The sequence below is a fragment of the Rissa tridactyla genome, chromosome 2, assembly GCF_028500815.1.
Source record: "Rissa tridactyla isolate bRisTri1 chromosome 2, bRisTri1.patW.cur.20221130, whole genome shotgun sequence".
In the NCBI taxonomy this organism is placed as follows: domain Eukaryota; kingdom Metazoa; phylum Chordata; class Aves; order Charadriiformes; family Laridae; genus Rissa; species Rissa tridactyla.
Window position 1 is genome coordinate 37,168,737 of NC_071467.1, and position 21,906 is coordinate 37,190,642.

The 21,906-nt window shown below is 42.6% G+C and overlaps 1 protein-coding gene across 9 annotated transcripts in view; it reads right to left on the reverse strand.

Annotated features, from left to right (window-relative positions):
* The window catches only part of SULF1 (sulfatase 1), a 141,469-nt gene extending 122,160 nt beyond the window's left edge, over positions 1–19,309 (reverse strand). For 4 of the 9 annotated variants that reach the window (XM_054192604.1, XM_054192609.1, XM_054192608.1 and 1 more), the window contains exons 1-2: positions 3,271–3,582; positions 1,932–2,024 (exon numbers count right to left, since the gene is read on the reverse strand). The gene's annotated coding sequence lies outside the window, so the exon portion shown is untranslated. Of the gene's footprint in view, positions 1–1,931; positions 2,025–3,270; positions 3,583–4,404; positions 4,452–4,599; positions 4,634–19,285 lie in introns of those variants that run through there. The other 5 variants (XM_054192605.1, XM_054192612.1, XM_054192611.1 and 2 more) reach the window with 5 other exon arrangements.
* Between the last annotated feature and the right edge of the window lie 2,597 nt (positions 19,310–21,906).

Here is a 21,906-nt window from a genome sequence, read left to right on the forward strand (position 1 = left end):
TAACTTCCACTGAGTGTGGGTTTTATAATGGTTTCCACATTTGGAAACACTGTCCCCACCATCACAACATTTTTAATAAGCTGTTTTTATCAGTTTCTGACTGGAATGAGAGCTGTTACAATAATTTTCACACTGATACTTGCCATCTTTAGGATATTTCTGGATTCCTACGTGCATTTTTTTCCCTAATGACCTCTCATTTAGCCTACTTTTTGAAGATGTATTTACATGCCATTTGGAAATTCACCAAGGGTTTTTTTTTTTCAATGTGAAATTACACCAATCATAATTAAATTTTTTTTCCTCTGAAACAGAGACAAAAATCAATGAAAGGCCAAGGAGACATGCCAAGCAGCAGAAATTGAAGTTGCATATTATGATGGAACAAGCTCACCCACCTCGATTATCAAGTGCTAAGAAGAGGAAGCCCCTGAAGAGCAATAAACTGACACATAACTAAGACAATTCAGGGCAGAACACGTTTTCTTGGGGTCTGCCTCACTGCTCGGAGCAGCAAGGAGGAAAAGAAAAAAATAAAAAAAGGTGACACTTTGAAAACAAGTCTATGAAGACAACCAGTATCCCACCTAGTCTTCACTAGCTGGGGGAAAAAGAAACCCACCAGCTTTTGTGCAGTGCAGATTCCCTCCCATCACAAACGCAGTTGATAGTACAGACATGCCTGGTATGTTCAGCATTCCATATCAAGCAAAGATGAATTAGCTGCAACAAAAATGTGTTGCAGCTTTCATGCAGCAGTTTATGGATCTTTTTGTACCTCTGGAATTTTTTACCTTGAGCGTATCATGGATCTACTGAGGTCGTACTGGTCTCAGATCTTTTCCTCAGATTATTTTTATCTCACTGTGAGGAACATCTTTGTGAGTTCTGAACACTTTTACAGCTGCTAGGATGCTAATGGGAACTTCATGTGTGTACCCAGTACAAGTGCTCTCAGGGAAAAAAAAGCCAATGTCAAAGGAAGGTATGTAGAAGTCACCATAAATATGTCTTTGAATGTTTACCATCTGGAACAGTAGATTACATTTTGACAAGAAGCTGGACTGCCCCGTGGGCATTGTCTTTTAAACAGCCCCATCATTATAAAGGAAGGAAAAACATGATTTGCTGTTCCGAGTTTCTGGCAGTGCTAGAGAAACTCGTTTGTTGTTTTGGGTGGGTTTTTTTGTTGTTGTTGTTTTTTTTCTAGGAAAACAATAACAAGCTGGGCATGTGTAGTTAGCACTTTCTTGAAAAATCTGTTTTCTTATAGATCATCTGCTCTGCGATCTGACGATAGCCACAGAGAGGGATGCGTTTCAGTTAGGCTGTGGCAGCAGCAGGCGGTGCACGCCACAGTGCTGCACCTTAGCTTTGCTGGAAGACTAGACCCCTGTGCACCGAAGCTGGCTTACTGGGCTTCTCCCTGGGAAGACTGAAGAGGGAAAATCCAATATACGAGGCTTTAACGTAGAGTCATAGTGAGGGTTTCCTTTGGTTTTGCTTTTCATTTTTAAGCTTGTAAAAGTTTCCGTCACTTTTTACAATCAGGAAAAGTGAACTGAGAGAAAAAACAAAGCGGTTAAATTTATTCACATGCGTCCTCGTCTGGTCATGCTGTTTCAAATTGCTTCAATTCTGTTTCAAATTGCTGTGGGTCAGTTCTGAGGACACATTCTTACTGAAGAGTGTGTTTGAAAATACAAGCTGAGAACAACCTGTAAAGAAGCCAAATAAGCATGCTCAAAAAAAAAAAAGAAGTTAACAAAAAAAGTTGGTTTGAGGCAACCTGAAACATGGTTTTATGGGCATCGTTACACAGTTGAATGCCAAAATCACAAAGCACCAGCTCTAAATCCCCTTGCTCAGCCTACTAAACAGGTCTTATTTCAGAACACATTATATACAGTATTATTTATAGAATATCTCACCTGTAAATGGTGAGGACAGTGTTAGATTTCTTTCACAAGTAGGAGGCCGATAATTCATAAGCACCACAGGTATGTGAGAGTTAGTGTGAAGATCTGTTATAGTGCGAAAGAAACAAATAATTTTGTTACTCTACACAGGATGATAGTATATCTATACTGTAAATCTTTTATTTAAAAAAAAAAAAGGCAAAATAACGCATCCTCTAGTTTCTCCATCTAGAACATTTAGAGTAAAACAACGAGAACATCTTAATTCTCTGATAAGCTAACATACTGTAATTAGTGATAACATTTCTGACTTCTTAGTTAATTTGCTGGGCTTCCCCTCATCCTGACATCAATGAACTTAATAGTCGAATTAAATGAAAATGATAGCAGAGTACTTCCATAACTAATTTCTAATTACATTTCTGCCCCCCTTTCCTTCCTAAACATAAATTTTTGCTTACTTTTAATTAACACTTCAGGTCGCTAGTGTAGAATCTATAAATATAGCGAGACTTTAATGATCCATTATAGTGATGCTACTTAGTTTTCAATGACTTGTAAAACTTTCACAAACAGATCTGCAAATGAATTACATCCATCTGCTCTGCTGCAGCTGCAGGAGCAGCACTACATTGTACCCTGCCTTTCCCTACTTTCCTGATTTTCTCTTAACTTTAAGCCCATGTGTAAGCCAAACCATCTCGATACCGATCATCAGAAGCCCAGCCAGGTCTCTATAAAGGAGTCTTCAAACTTTACAGACATCTCAAATGCACTTTCAAAACCGTTCTGGTTTGCCTCCCAGCTGAGCCCCAGACAGGCTGCACGCTGCTCCAGCATCCTCCTCAAAACCTAGGAAATACTCTGCCGCGATTCCTTTCCCCTCCGCTAACCCCCCCTTCTCCCCCAGTCCGACCACGCAGTTTCCACGAATCTATGGAGACCCGAAGGCGTTTAATCCCGCAGCCACAGCAACAAACATCCCCGGGCTACCGCTGGCCCGGCGCTGGAGGTGCGGGCACAGCACGTGTGTGCGGGAAAGGGGAGCGGAGCCTGCGGGAGAGAGAGGGGGAGAGAGGAGGCTCCCGCCGTGCTGAGAGACACCGCTCCAAGAAGAGATTTGCTTAATCTACACCTTCAAAAGCGTGACCTTAGCCGCGTTAAGAGTGTTAGCGCGATGAAGACAGCCAAGCATCAGGCTGTGCTCGCTGTTATCTGTCAGCCGTACAATAGCAGCATTGATAAGGCAGCAGCAACTGGCTTTGACAAGTGTGCTGTGCTAGCATTCCTCCGAAAACCGTGAAGGAAAAAGAAAGCGAGAGAAAGAGGCATGAGGTGCCTTTTACTTTACCTGAGCAAAGTGTGGGGGTTTATTTTTCCCTCCGAGCTGCTGGAAACGATTCCTCCCTCTTCTCCCCCAAAGCTAGGTAGTTCTCCTTTTGCTTGCAGCTCACACTTGGGGAAGACCACACAGCTCCAGCAAGGCTGCCTCTCTCCCCTAATCCCCACTCGAGTGTGATGACACACACTAACCCCAACCATCTGTTGAAACACGTCCTCAAGCACTCGGCACAGTGGTGTGTCAAGACGGGCTGCCCAATCCAATCGCTGGGGCTGGGTGGCTCTTAAGGAGCTGGAGGCAGAGACAAGGGCAGAAACTATAGGGCTGAGAACTCTTTAGCAAAGTAACCTGAGATTTTGAGAAAGGGCTGCTATTGAAAAAAAGAGCCGAAGGGGGAGGTACCAGGGGGAAGGTAGAGGGAGTGGATTAGTCTGGTGGCCAGTTGTGTTACTTCTCACAACTCCTTGTATTCCCAAGGGACCACTGGGACCCCCTCACGGTGGGATGCACAGAAGCACAAGAGCAACACTAAAATCTCTTTATGGCGGGTCTATTGAGGGCAATCTCCTCCGAGAGACGCTTTTCGAAAAGAGATAAAAGATGCAGTTCGGGATCCTGACAAAGTGCTAATGCGGGAGTCGTTTGCACCGCAATGTGTCATTTGCATCCCGAAATCCCAACTCCTTACCGTGCCGCGATTACCCCGTGCCTGCCTCCAGCCTTCCTGAGGGAACGGCAGGAGAGAGGCAGAAGGAAAACGGGGACGCGGGGGGGGGGGGGGGGGGGCGGAGGGGGGTGGCGAGGCGGGTAGAAGAGGGGGCATCCAAAGGGCGAATATTTCTACTTCTGCACAGATATCCCCAAGTCCTTCCCACCACCCCGCGCTCCCCCGGACCCGTTGTAGATGCCCGGGCTCCCCGGCGTGCCCGGGGCCGCGCTCCCCGCCCGCCCCGCGACTGCTCCCCCCGCTCCGCGCCCGCGGTGCCGTGACAGCTCCGGCCGCCGCGCCGCGGCGCGCACCGGGCTCCGCGCACCGGGCTCCGCGCACCCCCCCCCCCGCCCCCGGCGCTCCGGGAAACGGTGCCACCAGCCTGTTGCTTCCCCCCCGCTCCCTGCCACCCCCCGCCCCCGCGCCTTCCCCACCGCTTCCGCCACCGCCTCGGACTTTCTTGCGGGATGCAGTCCCAGAGTTTCAGGCTCGCTGCTCGTCCCCTCCGGACATGGCACCCGTCACATCCCCCACCCCCCCCACTCCACCTCCCCCGCCAAGCCGGGGCCGGGCGCTCTGGGCAGTGCCCCGGCAGGTCTGGACTGTGTCCAGTCTGTACCTCAGTTTACCTCGTCCACAAAGCGAGCGTTATCCCACCTTCCTCCCTCTCAGGGACACTGCCAGGAAAAATACGCTAATTTACAGAAGACGTCCGGGAAGGATAGATAAGGGACGCAGAAAAGCTGCTAAGTGCCAAAGAAACAGTTCTCTCCCCTCCCTGTAATAGGATAGCATGGAAGAGAGACTTAAAATCTCAAGGGTTTTTACCTCATTACCAAGTGCCTGACTTGACACTTGCATTAAATCTACATTTCACATTATGACAGATGTTGTGTTTTCTTTGAACTGAAAGGGAGGAACGTTGTTTTGGCATTAAAAGTTACTCTGAAAGTGTTAACATCCAACTTGAAGAAAGGTTTGCAATTGTGAAAAGACACACTCTCCCCAGCTATATGAAAGCCATATGAGAGTCTTGAAATGTTGATTTGGCTTACTTGTTCTTTAATACCTTACACAAGGCTATTTCTGAATCACGAGTGGCAAAATGAATACTTAATAAAAAGTAAGATTAAAGAGCTGTGGTTTGTGTGCCCAGTTTGCTGTTATCAGAGCTGACTTGGAAAAGAAAAGAAAAAGAAGAAACTGTAGTCACAACTGCATTTACTCAAATTCTTCACAAAAGTGATTATATGGTGTCTGTTTCCACCTATTAATCTGGAACTGCTTTCACATATGCTCGGTATTCACTAAAACACTGCTCCCTAATCTGCTAATTCCAGATAAATAAACACCTAAACAATATTTTCAACAATAGTATATGGTGAAGTAGGGATGCAACTATGGTCCCTGGGGTATCGTAAGACTCTTAACATTGCCAATTATGTCTTCAGGGCAAGGGTTTGGCTTGATTTTGTTTTATTCTAGCAGACTGTGGTCTGTAAACAGGCTGGATAACCTTACACACTCAGAAAGCCCTGGAGACATTATTAAACTAATTTGCATTCTCTTTAGCTGTACTTTTTACCAGTATCGTATTAGTAACTCTGCATTAAAAATGTATAGTGATCAGAGATGTGGAATACCAAAAAGCCCCCAAAATTGTGCTGTATCATCCTGTGTACTGACTCATTGTCTAAAACGCATCTCAGCTCACAACTGCTCTGTTTCATATTGGTGAGATGAGATGCAAACTCAACAAGGTTTAACCTCTAGGTACTTCTAACCAACATGAACGACAGTTATGTACAGTACTATGAGCTTATTTTGTGTCGCATGCTTACATGACGCTGTGTATTTTATCTGCGTATAAATATACATGAACAAGATACTGAGCACTCATATGATGTACAGGCCTAGGTCTGTTATTTTTTATGCCTGCGTAAGTCAGGGATGCCTCTGCTGATGCCTGTCAAGTCACAAAAGTGTAAAATTGACATGGTAAAAAGGACCCCTAATTGCGTGCTTTGTACACAGAGACACATGCACACACACACTTATCTTCAAAGACTCTTCAACAACTTGAAATACAAACTTTCATCTCCAAAACCAATGTTAGCAATAGCCCTCAAACATTGCACATGATCATGTTTTCACATAAAAGCTACTGCTGATGTTGCGGGATAATTTAACCGCTACTCTGATGACTGCAGCCAGATTTAGTTTGCTGTGACAGCTTATAACAGACTTTTCCGCCGCTTCTCCTCTATCCAGACTGCCATCTGCAAAGAGTTTAGGTTTTAAAGGCTGAAATGAAAGCTGCACTGGAAGAGAAGTACCTGAAATACTGTTAAGAAGAGAAGTACCTGAAATACTGTTAAAATAATACGTCATAAAACAGGTTCTCAAGTTGACTCTCAAACCCGTGAACTCCTGCTGAGGTCAGACTGACCCACTCAGATGAGATTTATAATAAAGTGAACAAAGCTTTACGCAAGAAACTCAGGACAATCCTAATATGCAAGATTAATCGTAGGTAATTGTGATATCAAGAAATAGTCGTTCCTGTTTTGTTCCCACAGTTAATATGTCCCTTTACTTATTAGCTCCAATTAGTTTCCATGGTCGCCAGCAGTGTCTTTAAGCCAGGCCGCTGATCTTCACTCAGCATTGCCTAGACTAAACTCGCCACCTTTCCTCCAGCACTGATGGCCTTGGCAGTTTTGTGTGTCTGTGCGGACATACGTACACATTCCCACACATGCACTTCTGCTCAAGAACCTCATGTAATTCTCAGCTCCATCATTTTCAGGTCTCAAAAGTAATTAAAGGAGATTTTTCATGGTTACTGCAGCAACTTCTGTCTATCTCTGCTGCCAATATGAATAGAATCTGTTCTTTTATTTCCTTAAATCATTATAAGTCTACCCTGGATTCAATTAGTCTTGAAGAGTTTATATAGGAACAGGAGAGGTTCTAGAACAAGGCTATAAATCTACAGACAAGTCCACGGTCAAATTCTAGCCTAAAATGTACACGTGCAGAGGCTCATGTTGAACTTGGGTGATATATTGATGCGATATAATAAAAAGGCCTCTAAAACCCTTAGTGGCAAAGAAAAGGTAAATAAGGAATTACCAACAAATCTTTCTCTTTAAAGATCACGGCAAATGGCAGGTTCAAAGAAGCACAGAAAGTTACGCTTCTTCATACAGAGCACAGTGAAGACTTGGAACTCCTCGCTGCAGGATGCGGTGGAATGAAAAAGATTACTTGTGTTTGGGCAAGTTAATGGAAAAAAAAAAGTTACTCAAAGCAATTAAGTACAAATACAGAACTTCTGGTACAGGGAATGCCTGAACTGCCTGGAGAGGACCCTGGACAAGAATCATTCTGTGCTTGCCCTATTCTTACATGCTACCCCAAGCATCTACTATTTTCCACTAGTGGAGGATGCCAAGCCCAGTATACCCATGATTTAGTGTGGTACAGCTGTTCTTGCTTTCTTAAAGAATTTAGCCATTGGTAGTTTTGGGGCCTCATCATGGGTAGTATAAGAGAGACGAATTCCTTTTAAGAACTTCAGCCAAGATTTTTAAAGGTTGGCTCACAAATCCCTATTCAGGAACCTAAGTAAAAATGGTCTGATCAAAAGTATTGAGTATACAGCAGCTGCTACTGAAGTCAGCAGTTAATTTTATTTTTCTCCATTTGTAGGCATTCCAAAATCAGACATGGGCTCATGTAAAATTTGGGTGTCAAATCCCAAACTATATTCTGTGCAAAACTCTGCTCAGCTGCTTCCTAACCTGGTGTCACCTAAATTCCACAGAGGCATGGTCTTTTAAAAGCGTCCCCCTGGCACCTCTGTGCATTACCCCATGCTGAAAGCCCATGCCCAAGGCCAAACATGATTCAGGAGCCAAGCATTCCTTCACTTCAGTGCTCTGAATTGCTTCATTCGGCTCTCAGAGTGCACCTACCAAACTTGGAGAGCTTTGAGTGGCATAGTTAAAGATCAACTCTTTCTTCTAAAACCTGGTCAGAATAAGAAGAAATAGATAACTTGTAGGACATGCAACCAAATACCCACTGGAGTAGCTTTCTCCTCACTGTGCCTGTTCAAACCGTTCATTTGAACATAATATTCCAACAACGACTATTCTCTGTAAAAATATGATAAGGATAATATGCAAAAAATACTGAAAGATTCAGTGAGTTACATACAGTGCAAGTACTGGGAAATGCATGATTCTGTATCCTAGAAGCGTGGATGCTAGTTCAGGTGTCCCAGAACAATTTCAATATTTTCTGGGGTAATGTATATAGGCACAAACATGTACTCTACTCTCTCAGTGTGAATCCATACTGAGGACTGCTTTAGAAATGCATTAAGAGTGCAGTTCTAGACTCACGATTAACTGCCTGCGCATAGCTGTTGTGGGATGGAAGAGACTAGCCTTCTTCAGTTTTTAAAGGAAGCTCTCCTGCCCCCCTCCATCTTCCCTGCAACGGAATCAGATGGTATGGAAGATATACCCAACTACAATTTATCTCAGGTCTGCAATGCTAAAAATAGTTCCCCTGAGGGGTAACCAGAACAGAGGATAGAGTGCAGGTGAGAGAGACTAAAGTTCATAATTGACTCAATTCATTACAGGGCTTTACAATTTGTCAGATTGTTGTCATCGCTATCACTTGCCCCCAGAAGAAGATTAATGGTTGTAATGAACTTCAGTCCCAAATTTGTATTGCTTCACTTACATCCCCTCCCAAAATACTCATTCTCCTCGGTTACTGTTTCATCTGAGGTAGCTCCCTTATTAGTGGTTCCATAGCAATTCAGTACCAAGCAAGGCCACTGCAATAATGAAAAAAAGACATTTCTTACCCTAGCAGGAGAGCTGGTTAGATTTGTCATAGCTAAACTTTTTTAAAAACATCCCAAAATAAAAAAGAAGAAAAAAACCCCCAAAAATGAAAACCCCACATATTTGTCATGTCATGCTTAGGGAAAAAGAAAACAAAGCCAGCAAAAGTTTTTCCAAGCTAGAGCCTAATATGACGATTTAATACACTGAGAAGCTGTGGTTCTTCCCTTCTCAGCTGCCAGTTGGCCAGAAGTTCCAACTCTAACACAGTAAACAAGTGATCAGTGAGTCTGGGAAGAGCTCAACACACCAGACAGTTGGAAAAGAGAGGCAAATAGAGGCAGGAAAATCAACAGACTTAACCAGTCAGCACAAGGTAAGTGATCCTATGTTCAGCAGTGGGGAAAGTGCTAAGGGGAGAGTATATATGGACTCTATAAGGCTTTAAAGTGTGAGAACTCAGCAAGCAATATGCTCTCAGAACTTGTGCTGACTTCACATTTTTGGACAGAGTTCAGTTTCATTACTGAAAAAATTTGAGGTAAACCATCCAATACTTAACAAAAATTGAAAAAATGCCAGCAATTTAGAAGCCAGAATGTCTCATAGCTTTTAATGTTAATTATTAGTAAACTGATGACCAATGGTCATCTTTAAGTCCCTCCCTCTTACATAATTCTCATTCTCATCTTCACCTTTACTCAAAACTTCCAGCCTGAAAAACTTGCAATGAAAAAGAATGAAGGACTTGAATGACTCCGAGGTTAAACTCATCAAGATCAGTAAAACTTTCATTCTAAAGGCTCAGACTTACCATTTCCCTCTCTGAGTATGCCTCTAATGTTGCACATAGTCAAGGTACCACTTGCCTAAAAAAACAACTATGTTCATGATGTTGCTCTGAACAGAGCGTGGGAATACACATAGTTTAACATACAGATTCATTTTTTCCTAGCGAGTCAAGGAAGAAACAGCCCCTGTAGCCCTTTTATTTTTATAACAACAAAGCATCAGCAAATCCCATAACACTTTAGTAAAATATTTCATTTAACCCCTTTGTGATCTCATCTTAAACATAAAGATGAGAATATTTGGGAGCAGAAAGACCAGACACATTGCAGGACCAGCTATACCTCTGTATAGAAATTCTTATATGGTAGCAGAGACCTTTCAGTCTCACTTCTGTTCTCACTGAGAAAACAGGCCAATGTGCTTAGGTTGCCTCTTATATATAATTAACTTCAGAGTTGCACCTGTTGAGGCAATTAACCTCAAGGAAACTGGCACCTAACATAAGCACCTATGAGTAAACGGGTAGGCTAATGCAACCGTAATAGCTGGCAGACTCACTCCAGGCCCTCTTGACCATAAATCTTGACGTAGACATAACACCTAAGGGAAGCACATATAAGTCATAAAGTCATAATACAGCCCCAAGTTACCAAAAGAATGATAAGGCAGTATTCATCACATGGGAGAATGCATTTGCTGGAATCAAGTTTTCCTAGTGTTGTCTTGGGTGCCATTAGTATCTTCTCCTACACATGGGAATTACTTAAATGCCAATATCCATCCCTAAAAAAGTATGTGTAGACATGTATAGATAATATTGACATGTAGAATTAAAGATATATGCACAACTAAAATATATGTATGTATAGGATCATATGTATATAATTCTACATCTAAATTCTTGTTGCTGGCCCTAAATTAAGGATTATGATAGATTGAAAAACAAATACAAACATCATATAACAGTACGTTTATAAACATGACCGTTAGATAACAATTTAAATGTAGATGGCTACTTTAAGAAAAGAAAAAAAGGAAGTTCATGTGCTTATCCCACTGACCCAAACCACTTGTCATTCCCTTTCTAGGTGCCAAAATCCCAGAATGTCTTCATTCTACTGCCAAAACCTCTCGTTCATCTCCTGAAAACATCACATCTTGTGTCAGTAAAAAAAATTCATTGTAGAGAAAACTGAAAAAGTGACAGAGTAAAAACTGAAACGTAATATTGAAAAAGGCCAAGAGGGAATTGTTAACGTGGAGTGGAGAGTTGCTGGAAGACATCATGATTATTTTGCAGGTTAGAACAATCCCTCTGGATGTATAAAATGTCCTAAGAACAGGTGCAAGTCCTATATTGATGTTGACGGGGGTCTTCAGTGATAAAGAGAGATGACATTTCTTTCCAAGCAGAGCTAGTTTAGGCAGGTGTGAGTGATGCCATCTAAGGGGCCTAGTGAGCAGCAGATTGTTTGGCTGTATGGACTAGGTGCAATTGTGTTGTCCCAAGGATGAAGAAAGGATAGGCAAAATTCAGTGTTGGAGTAGTGACAGAAAGATTTGGGGGAGACGGGATGGAAAAAGTCATTGTACTTTGGAGAACAAGAAGGTATTAGTCAAATTTCAGGAAATCAAAAGAGGCTGAGGGCATTCAAGCTGGGCAGCAAGGAGATGGAGGGTCTTCAAAGAAGGGGAAAGGTTTTGGAGGGGTTAACAAAAGGTTTTAGGGGAACAGTTGCAGGAAAGGCATGCTAACAGGGTTTGATGCATTTCAGGGAGGTTTTCACAAAGGACAGAGTCTGAAAAAAGACATTGGGCTGCAGAGGCTGGTGCCTGTGGCATTTCTGAAAGGCTGTGGGTGAGAAAGATTCCTGACCCTTCTGACAGTCTGGCCCTCTCTGCACTGTTCAGTTTCTGTTCAATTCTTGTGGCACAGGAGGATCTTCACCCTCATGGCTTCCCCCTTCTCGGTACCCACAGCTTTCCCCCACTGCCCTTTAACACAGCAGTCACGCTCCCTGTCTCTACTTAGGCAGTCCCTTGGCACTTCCCAGAATATAACCTCTAAAGGGAAAGGGACACAGGAGAGAGGAAAGGGGCAGGATTGAAAGGGGCAAAATGGAAGTCTGGCTGGAAAAGCATTTGCTGCTCCTGACGCCACTGTTGGCCTGAGTAGCCCTTCAGCTCTTCTCTTCTCTTCTCTTCTCTTCTCTTCTCTTCTCTTCTCTTCTCTTCTCTTCTCTTCTCTTCTCTTCTCTTCTCTTCTCTTCTCTTCTCTTCTCTTCTCTTCTCTTCTCTTCTTTTTCCCTTCCCTTCCCTTCCCTTCCCTTCCCTTCCCTTCCCTTCCCTTCCCTTCCCTTCCCTTCCCTTCCCTTCCCTTCCCTTCCCTTCCCTTCCCTTCCCTTCCCTTCCCTTCCCTTCCCTCCTCTCCTCTCCTCTCCTCTCCTCTCCTCTCCTCTCCTCTCCTCTCCTCTCCTCTCCTCTCCTCCCCTCTCCTCCCCTCTCCTCTCCTCTTCTTCTCTCTGTTCAAACAAAACCTACTACAGCAACAAAGGGAAACTCCCAAAAGATAGTCCCATCTGCTGTCCTTAGGCTGACACTTGCCCAAAACCTCCCCTTATGGCAAATATAATTATTATTTACTCTCAGTGGTAATTTTGGACACTGAATCTTTTCCAAGCTTGTGTCAGTGAAGTTGAATTTTAAAAGGACTGGAGCAGGAAGTTGTAATATCTGCCTGTCTGGTTTATTTTGTTTTTATTTGAATTCCACATTTGGTTGAAGGGAGGGAAAATATTTTTCCTCTTCCTTCATTCTGGTATTGATCAGTGGGAAGGCAGAACCTGGTTAGTTAGGCTAGTATAAAAGGCAGAGCCATTCTTCCTTCTGTACCGTCCTGGAGAATTCGGAATATTTTTTATAGTTGGCTCATTCTCCTCCCAAGGCTGTACACGTGGTTCTAAAAAAAGGACAGAAATGCCCTTTTGCAACCAGTTTCGAAATTTGTTTGCATTCCACACTTTAATAAATCTGAGGCCTTTCTAGCATTTTCTTCAAACTGAATGCTATCAGAAAGTCACTTTTATACTGAAAAATCAGAATTTGTGACAGAATATGCAGCCTGACAACACTTGGCTCCACAGAGGCAGCTGGGAGCTGCACGCCAGCTGCAGATGATGCAGCTTCAGAGGGCAGGTTCACATCCAGCACAAACCACTGGAAGTGACAATCCATCCTTTTCCCTTGCTCTGCCCCTCCCGGTTCTTGTTCCTGTTCACTCCTTTACATAAACATTAGCTGACCGCTTTCTGTTTTTTCAAATGGCTGAATTTCAGTCAGGTTTAGTCAGACCATAGAGCTATGAAAGTGTTAGTGCTGACACAAGAAAGGGCACAGAAACATACTGCCAAGGGAGAGAAGAAAAAATACATCACCTTTGGGAGACAGTCTCATCTTAAATGGTCTTAGGCTGATCTTCAAATCAAATATTGGAACCCACACAAACTCCACATGAGTCAGACTGGAGAACCATCATCTACCGAAGGATGGGACTAGGGAAAGAAAGTGCTCTGCTAATGGGTAATTGTGCTACTACAGGAGATGAGACCTGTTCCTGAGATGCTGAATTACCTCAAAAGGCAATCATCAGAAAGCAAGCATATTTTTCAGGCACTAGCCCAGGTGTTATTTAAACCTGTCTCATCGACAATAAAGAAGTTTTCAGTGGAGTTGAGTTTGATTTCCTCATAGCAATAGACTTAGACTGAGGTTAGCGTCTCTACCATATTTGTTTGAGAGACGTGAGGAGGCTGACCTTTCCTGTCAGGAAGATAGCCTGACATGGGAACTCCATAAATAACCTTGGCTTGTGCTGGAGATGTGTTCTGCCAAAGAGTGCCCTTTTGAAGTTGTCTTCTTTGGGTCTCAAGAAGGCCAAGATGGTATTTTCCAGATAAATGTATACAGAGGTTTTTAAACTTGCTGTAAGGGCTTGTAAGCCTGACTACACCCACTATGTGCTATCATGACTTTGCTTCATGGGTGGTAAAATGTTCTACCTGAACTTGCTGTGAAGAAAACGAAATTATGTTTTATAAATATACACATACCATCTTTTATTGTGTTTGAGATTTTCCCTTTTAGTTGAGAGTCTCTGAGCAAAAGAAAAAAGCTTTTGACCTGTAGTCTTTCCAGAAGCAGCTGACAGCGTGAACTGAGCTTTGTACTTTTACAGCCTGGCCCTGCAGTTGGGACCAAGCAGACAAATCATTTCACTGAAATGAATCACGCTTACCCTTCTACAAAATATCCTTTCACGGAAATGAATCCACAGCTAAGTATTAAGACAGCAGTACCTGAATCATACGTAGTAATGGGATAGTTGATCAATAGCTGTGTCACAGCGCTAGTGATAAAGACATGCTAACAAACCATGAGTTGCAGCTAATTGCAGATCTCCATCCCTGCCTGTCTCACACGCTGATGTAAAAGCCCAACAAGTGAAAGTAGTGGAGTTTGTTGACTATTTTAGAAGTAGTTTGAGCTAAAGATCTGCTCTGCTCTTTTGTGATCTTTCTTTCACTTAAAAAATCAAGAGAGAGGTGTTTGATCACTAAGTGACAGTAGTAGTTGGCATATCACTGATCATTTTTAACAATAAACATTTCCACTTGGGGTGAGTTACCTATTAAAATAAAAATTGGTCGTTTTTATTAGGACAGCATAGTTTCCTGCAGATTTTTTTGCCATTGGAGTGTTATTCCTGAAATTAGCACAACCTAAGGCAGCTTGTGTTAACTCTTTCTTATGCTAAACAGCCCTTGTTAGTTTAACAGAACAAAAGCTTTGATTGTAAGCGCAAATATGTGTGAGAATCCAGAGTCAAAGCACATTGGTGGCTTTTTTCTGAATGACTTGCTTTGGTGCAAGTTTCCAAATAAAGATTTAATTGCACCCACTTGCATCAATTACAATATCAAAGCACAGAAGTTATAAAAACAGAAGGTGCATACACAATGGCTATTTCACAGTCTGTTTTGAAAACAGATTAAACACAGTTATAATGATCATTTCTTCAAAAGAATTTAGAGATTATCAGAAACAGAACAGACTGTGGATTTTAATTGAAAACTCAGTCTGAATTCATTGTATCCCTCCACCTCAGCCTGGTCTCCTTCACAGCATTCAACAGAATAGTTAATGAGTGGTTTTAACAGGGGGAGATTTGAAACCAATGGATAAATAGGGTTGCAGTACCCAGTTCTTATTATTGCAGTGCCTGCGGTACCTTTGGGTGATCTCATTTCCTGCAGTTACCCTTTGACGTAATAACACTTAGCACCTGTACGTATAACTTAGCAATTCATTCTAACAACCCAGACACTCTTCACAGGCCACTTGGATTTGAAAATAACTATCTGTACAATTCCAAGGAGAAATCTGACTCCCATATACTTGAAAGTCCTTTGTAATTCTGAAATTTCAGTATCTCTCTCAAGAGAATAATTAAAAAAAAGAAAGGCAAAAAGAACAGAGCATCTCTTTATATTTTGAATATTAATAATCACAAAGACCTTTGTTTAGACCATAGAAATTTCCTGGAAAGTGTTCTGATACAGATTGTACAATAAAGAACATATTAAAAACAAGTGATACAAATAATACTTTGGAGAAACATAGGCCTAAATTTGAACCTCACCTAGGCAAATTAAAAATGATTATTTAATACAGGTCCATAGTTATTAGATCAAGATATGAACATATGTAAGTTCCACTACATATTGAAGTCAGGAATATTGAAAAATGTGGAGAAAGTTGACTGACAGAAAGGATTCTTTTATGAACATAATGTATTGATTAGGTCATTTCATCTTTTGTATGCAAAGATTGCACTTTCTGAGGTTCTTTATTTCCACAAGCAGAATGACATTACAGACCTTCCAGGCAAGGTCCTTCATATACTGGGTTTTCTGAAGACTGTTTCACTGAAGTTTAATTCTGGTCATTTTGCCAAAGCAGCAGTCACTGTTGAAAGTGCTTCCCATCCCAACTTAAGCTTCAGGTCTTGTCCACAGGGTGAGATCTGGACCACTTTGGCTCTTCCTAAACACATGCATGTGTTAAGGAATGTCTGGGGTGCATCAAGAAGAGTGTGGCCAGCAGGTCGAGGGTGGTCATCCTCCCCCTCTACTCTGCCCTGGTGAGGCCGCACCTGGAGTACTGTGTCCAGTTCTGGGCTCCCTGGTTAAAGAAGGACAGGGAACTGCTGGAGAAGGTGCAGCAAAGGGCTACCAAGATGATTAGGGGACTGGAACACCTCTCTTATGAAGAAAGACAGGGATTTGGGTCTCTTCAGTCTGGAAAAAAGACGAATGAGGGGGGACCTTATCAACACTTCTAAATACTTAAAGGGTGGGTGTCAGGAGGATGGGGCCAGGCTCTTTTCAGTGGTGCCCGGGGACAGGACAAGAGGTAATGGGCACAAACTTGAGCATAGGAAGTTCCACCTAAACATGAGAAGGAACTTCTTTACTTGTAGGGTGGCAGAGCACTGGCACAGGCTGCCCAGAGAGGTGGTGGAGTCTCCGTCTCTGGAGATATTCAAAACCCGCCTGGACGCGTTCCTGTGCAACCTGCTCTAGGTGACCCTGCTCTGGCAGGGGGTTGGACTAGATGATCTCCAGAGGTCCCTTCCAACCCTGTGATTCTGTGATTCTGTGATTCTATGATTCTATGTGGTCTCTTGATTGTCCCCACTTCTGGATCAGGGCACACCACTGCTTTGCTGTCATAGTCCCTTCAGCTGCTTAGAAACCCTCTGCTGGCCGGGACCCCACTACTGGGACACCCCAGTTGTATGAATGCACATGACATCCCCCTGTATCCATATAGCACTTGCATCGTGTTTGCCTCTGCAAAGAATCTGTCCCAACGTTTTAGGAGAGTGAAAAAAAACCTTTTGGAAAAAATCACTGCCTCCTAAATTTACTGGGTTTTTTACTCTCCTAAAACTTAAAGCTGAATTCTAACAGTGGTTTAAATCATTGCAAATTTCTCTGAGGGGATTAAGCATTTTAATCATACTGACATGAAAGATATCCGGTGATATATCCATTGCATAATCGAAAATAAAAATGAAAATCTTCTAAAAATATTAGCTAATTTAGAGTATCAAGGACACCGGGTAAGGACATTGAAGGATTAGCAATCGCAGCCAAAGATAGCTAGGCAGCCAGTTCAAACACATTACAAAACCTTTCTAAAAAGTAGAAAACCGCTGGGGCTTTACATCAGATCATATTTCCACGCAGCTCTATCACTGTCTTTTTGTACATTGCAAGAAGTCTCGGAGACAAATTTAGCAATCACCTACATGTCAGGCAAGTTCAAGTGCTGGCCTGACAGGAGCTGTGATGGACGTCCTCTCTGCCGTCCCTGCGGAGCCACTTCGCATCCTCTGCCGGGATGAGCCGGTGGCTCTGGCACAGCAGCAGCGCGGGCTGTGTGTGGGGAGATCATCCACATCCCACCACAAACGGTACTGCAGGGGAGACAGGCAGAAAACCCTCTCATCTGCGTAGGGTTGGAACCGTGACATATTTTGTTCATGATAGACTTATCCCCGGCCACTAGCAGCAGCTCTCGGGTTTCAGGCATAAAAAAAACCCCACATCTCTCTGTATACTCCTAATTCACCTACTGTCACAAGGTGCCGTGGATGACATGGGCCACGATGACACCTAGCAATTTCTCCCAACTTCGGTGCACGGCAGGGAAGCTAAGTGGGTCTCAGATGCAGGAATGGTGTGCCTGTCACACTGGTGTCCCCCCTTCAGGGTCAATGAGCAAGCAAGCGCCTTATATCTAAGCATTACCACTGAGATCACAGCTTCTAATCGTTTCCCTCCACTTCCATACTCTCCACAAAGCATCTCACTATTGTTTTCCTTGTTTTGGATGCATATGTTTCAGCCTTGAAATAATAAACAGACACCGGGAGAAGGATACACTGGTTTAGAGAGGACATGATTCAGTAACTCAGAAACCTTTGAAGAAAAGAGCAGAATTTCCATGAAATTGTCTATTTGTTTTAATTACCCAGTATTCTGGGGCCAAGATCTTTCGAAGTCAAATGACTATAATAAGCCTTTAAAATCTATATTTGGATAGGTAAACAAATAGCGCTGAGGATTGCTGTTGCCTCCGCCTTGTAAGGGATGAGCAAGTGGCTTCCAGGAGATGTGCAGCCACTCACTCAGGCAAGTCAGTGGCTCTGGTGAGCCACCAGTGTAAATGAAAAGCGGGGACAAGAACTAGCTCTGGGAAAGACTCTGGCATAGACGCGTTACACAGTTTACACCCGCACATTTCCAGAAACAGCAGTGAAAACTGTGTCTGTCAACCCCCCAAGTAATGCTTGATTTCGTCTTTAAAACATATAATTAATGAAACTTGAAGGAAAAGTATCTGAATTAATAAAGGCTGTTGGCAGAAGAGGGAGAACATTTTTGGGCTGTGGCAGAATAGAAATAAGCATAGAGACATTTTGCTAACCAAAGAGTGCAGCTAACCTCAGGGGCAAAAGAGTGAGGTGCTACACTTCAAAAATGCGTTGTAGAGGTTTTCCCATTTTACACATACGGGGACAAGCCCAGCAGGACAATGCTGGTGTGCGGCCAGGAGATTTACTCTGAATTCGCACCAGCGCCACACAGCAGAATTAGCATCGCAGTCTCTGGGGAACAGCTCCCTTTTGGTCAAAGTATTTTACAGATAGGTTGCCAGGAACTGGAATCCAGTGGAAACAGCAGTTCCCAAACTAGGACTCACCCTCTGGGAAAGACGGGGGGAGTAGGAGAGGTACTGGCAGGGCTGCAAGCTGAGATGAGCGGCTGTAATCCTGAATGCTGGATGCTGGATGAGTTGAGGAGGAAAGGGGGAGAGAAAGGTCACGAACGGTAGAGTTCACTTGGGAGAGGGGCACGGGAAAAATAGTTTGGGAAATGCTGTGGCAGAAGCCTATTTTCTTTTTTTTTTCTTTTCAAATCCCTTCTTTTCCATTGTTGCTTCCTTGAACAAAAGCAGCCCATGCAAAGACAAAGGCTTAAATCTAAAAGGCCTGACACATATTTCCTCATCTCAGTATCAAATATCTCCTGCGATATTTGCAATTCTTATACCATAAATAGAAATGCTTGAACGCAGAGCTCATTTCCTGGTTTCTCAGAAAATGACATCCTCTTCCTACTTGCCAGTTTCCCACATCTCTCCGTGCTGAGCGCTGGTGGCCTGCCTTTCCCCACCATTGTAGTGGTTGTTCTCTTTTTCCAGCAGCCACAGCCTCACATTCGGTAACCTTTGCCCTTCCATTCGACCGGAGCCAAAATGCCACCTTTAGAAAACTAACGTACCAGAGAAAATGGAAGTATGAAGCTGGGCAACCCAACATGCTGTTGTCTTACCCTGTTTGTCACTGAGGTTTGTTTTCTGGAATTCACCTGTGGATTTTAAATTCAGTAAAGATTTTCTAAAGGAACTGGAGCATCTGAAGATTCGGGATCTCCTTACCAGCACAGCCCCCTTTAAAACTGAACCTCTCCCAACGTGGCAAATTTGAGGCAGAACAAACATTTACTGAAAAAGAATAGTACTTTACCTGCAGGCTTCTTTGAAGTCTTGTTGTCATTACTAGAAATTTCATTGAACTATCTTGCCATCCCCCAAATCAGCTTTCTGCTGGCACGAGAGAGCTTCACCTTCTTTTTGATCCTACAAGTGAAGCCATGTGGAAATGATTGAGAGTGACGTCACGAGTTCAGCATTATGATTTAAATTTGGGATCAAGCAGGAGGAGGGGAAAAAAATTACACGCATCCATGATTACTGTGTTTGGGTCATTCAGATGCAGGCTTAAAAAAATAAGGTCTTGTCTCAGTGAATATGAAAAGTACCATGGGATCTTTTAATAGGAACTATTACTTGCCCTCATATGTATATATCCAAAACTTTGGCCTCTTCCCCAGTCTTTCATTGTTTATGTGACTTTTTGATCACTGTTATCAGTACCAGAGGTTAACTGTGTTTTGATTGTGCTGTATGTAAATAAGTTTTAGACCTTTCAAAAGGAGAAGCATGTGTTTCCATAAGCTCCAGGCCCTTTCTGTCCTCTCACGTTGGGCACCCAGAGCATGAAACACCCCAAGCCACTGAGTTTAAAACACTCATCCACGATTATTACTAATTATAGTAAAATTCAGGTAAGTGTCTGGAAGGTGACTTTTTTAGAAAGGACATTTACATACAGAAAAAGTTGAATAAGTAAATCAAGGGTCAGAGAAAACAGCTTGCAGGGAGAAACTTAAGGAGTTCTATCTGCTTAGTTCATTACAAAGAACACTTAAAAGAGGACTGGTCAATTTTTGGTTAGGAATCCACCAGGAAGAAAGCTCCCCAGTCCCCAGCAGAATCAGGAGCAGTGCTGGAGGGTGGTGCGGGAAGTGAATTGGCAAGGTGCTTCACACGTGTTTTCTGAGCTGAAGCAATTCACCAAGGGAGCTCACTACTGAGAAACTACAATCTCCTCATGTCCCAAAGAACACAAGGGGCCCCTTTTAAGAGACTTGCATTAGCCAGTCTCGAATTCTGCTATACGCTGTACGCTCAGTTCAGAGGAAGTTGGGAAGAAGGTGATACACAGGATTGTTAGTTCACTTCAAATTGTATAAATCTAGAAAGGTCTTAGGATTTTTTTTCTTCTTTTTTTTTTTTTTTTTTTTTTTTTAAAACCAGTTGTCATTGAAATGGGAAGAAGAGTTTTCCTGTAACAGTTTTATGATAGTGTGAGCAGTGAGGGTTGAGGACAGAACAGGGCATGAGAGAACATCCAGAAGCATTATAGCAGGCACAAAAGCGACCTGGGATCTACACAAAGAATTCAATTCTTTGGCCTTTCAAGCAAGACAGTAGATATATGTGTTTTCTTAAATGGAGGTAGATATCTTTTGGCACTAACGAATAATGTTCATCTCTAACCTCTGATTCAACACTAAGCTCATACGAAAAGTATATAAATATTTCGCTGTATGTGAATACCTACATTCATATCCACTCTCTGACTTGCGGTATTCATTAAATCTCCCTTGTAGTGCGCGCACACACACACACACAACCAACAAATAAATGAATGAGAGAACTTTCATCCCGAAGCCTCATTTCAATGTTTAAGCTTTTCCTTGCTCCTCCAGGGATATTCATGTCAATGTCTTAATAAGGCAAAACCAGCCTTTTCCATGCCTGAAAACACGTGTTCAAACTTGGGAAACCGTGCATGAAGTGGGATAGGAGTTGTATGCTTTCTCAGAGGGAAAAAGTGGAGAAGTTCTCTACGGTGCAGCACAAGCCTCAGTCCACAGTTAAATTTAACAAAAGCATCGCCATGATTGGCTCAAGTGAACAAAAAAAACCCCATTACCCAAAATCACAAAATGATTGTATGACTTTGGAAATACCTGTTGTACTAATTCACAGCTGATATTGTTGCTACTGTGGAGAAGCTTCCTCAGAGTTTTCTGCTATAGAGCACAAGATGTTGCCAACTCCAAAGGTGATTCGTAGTTAAGATTTTTGTTAATCCATCTGACTGCAAGTGTTCACCAAGTAGTCCTTTAACTTGAGCATTAAAGAAAAACCTAATCTGAGATGTGGTCATTATGAAAGCAGTGCTTCCAAATGGAGTCATTTGGGAAGAGTTATACAATAAGCACAAGTTTTAAAAAAAAAAAAGACATCTATTATACATCATATATAAAAATAACATGTTTGCATTAATCTCACACTCTAGTAAATATGAAAGATCACATGCAAATTTATTTTCAGAAAAAATTCCTAATTTACAGAAGGAAGATGAGGTTAATAATGATTATAATGTTTAAATGATTATAAATATCACTGGATTTATTTATCTGATAATTGAATACATTCTCTTTATAAATTGCTCTCCATGGTGTAAAATGGCAAAGAGCCATGGCTTACCACGGAGGTGAATATCTGTCCTCATACTGTAAGCACGGCTTTCATATTATGGTGTTAAATATAATTTGCTGAGTGAAACTCACTTGAAACCCTGAGTTTACTGTCTAAGCAAAGACCTGCAGGGAATTACTGAAGGAGAGATGAAACTGCTTCATCCACCCAAGAATTTCCAGGTGAGGGCTGAGAACTGGCAGCACAGGCAGCTGCCCTGGGCAGCATCCTGCAGGGAGAAACTACAGCGGGTCC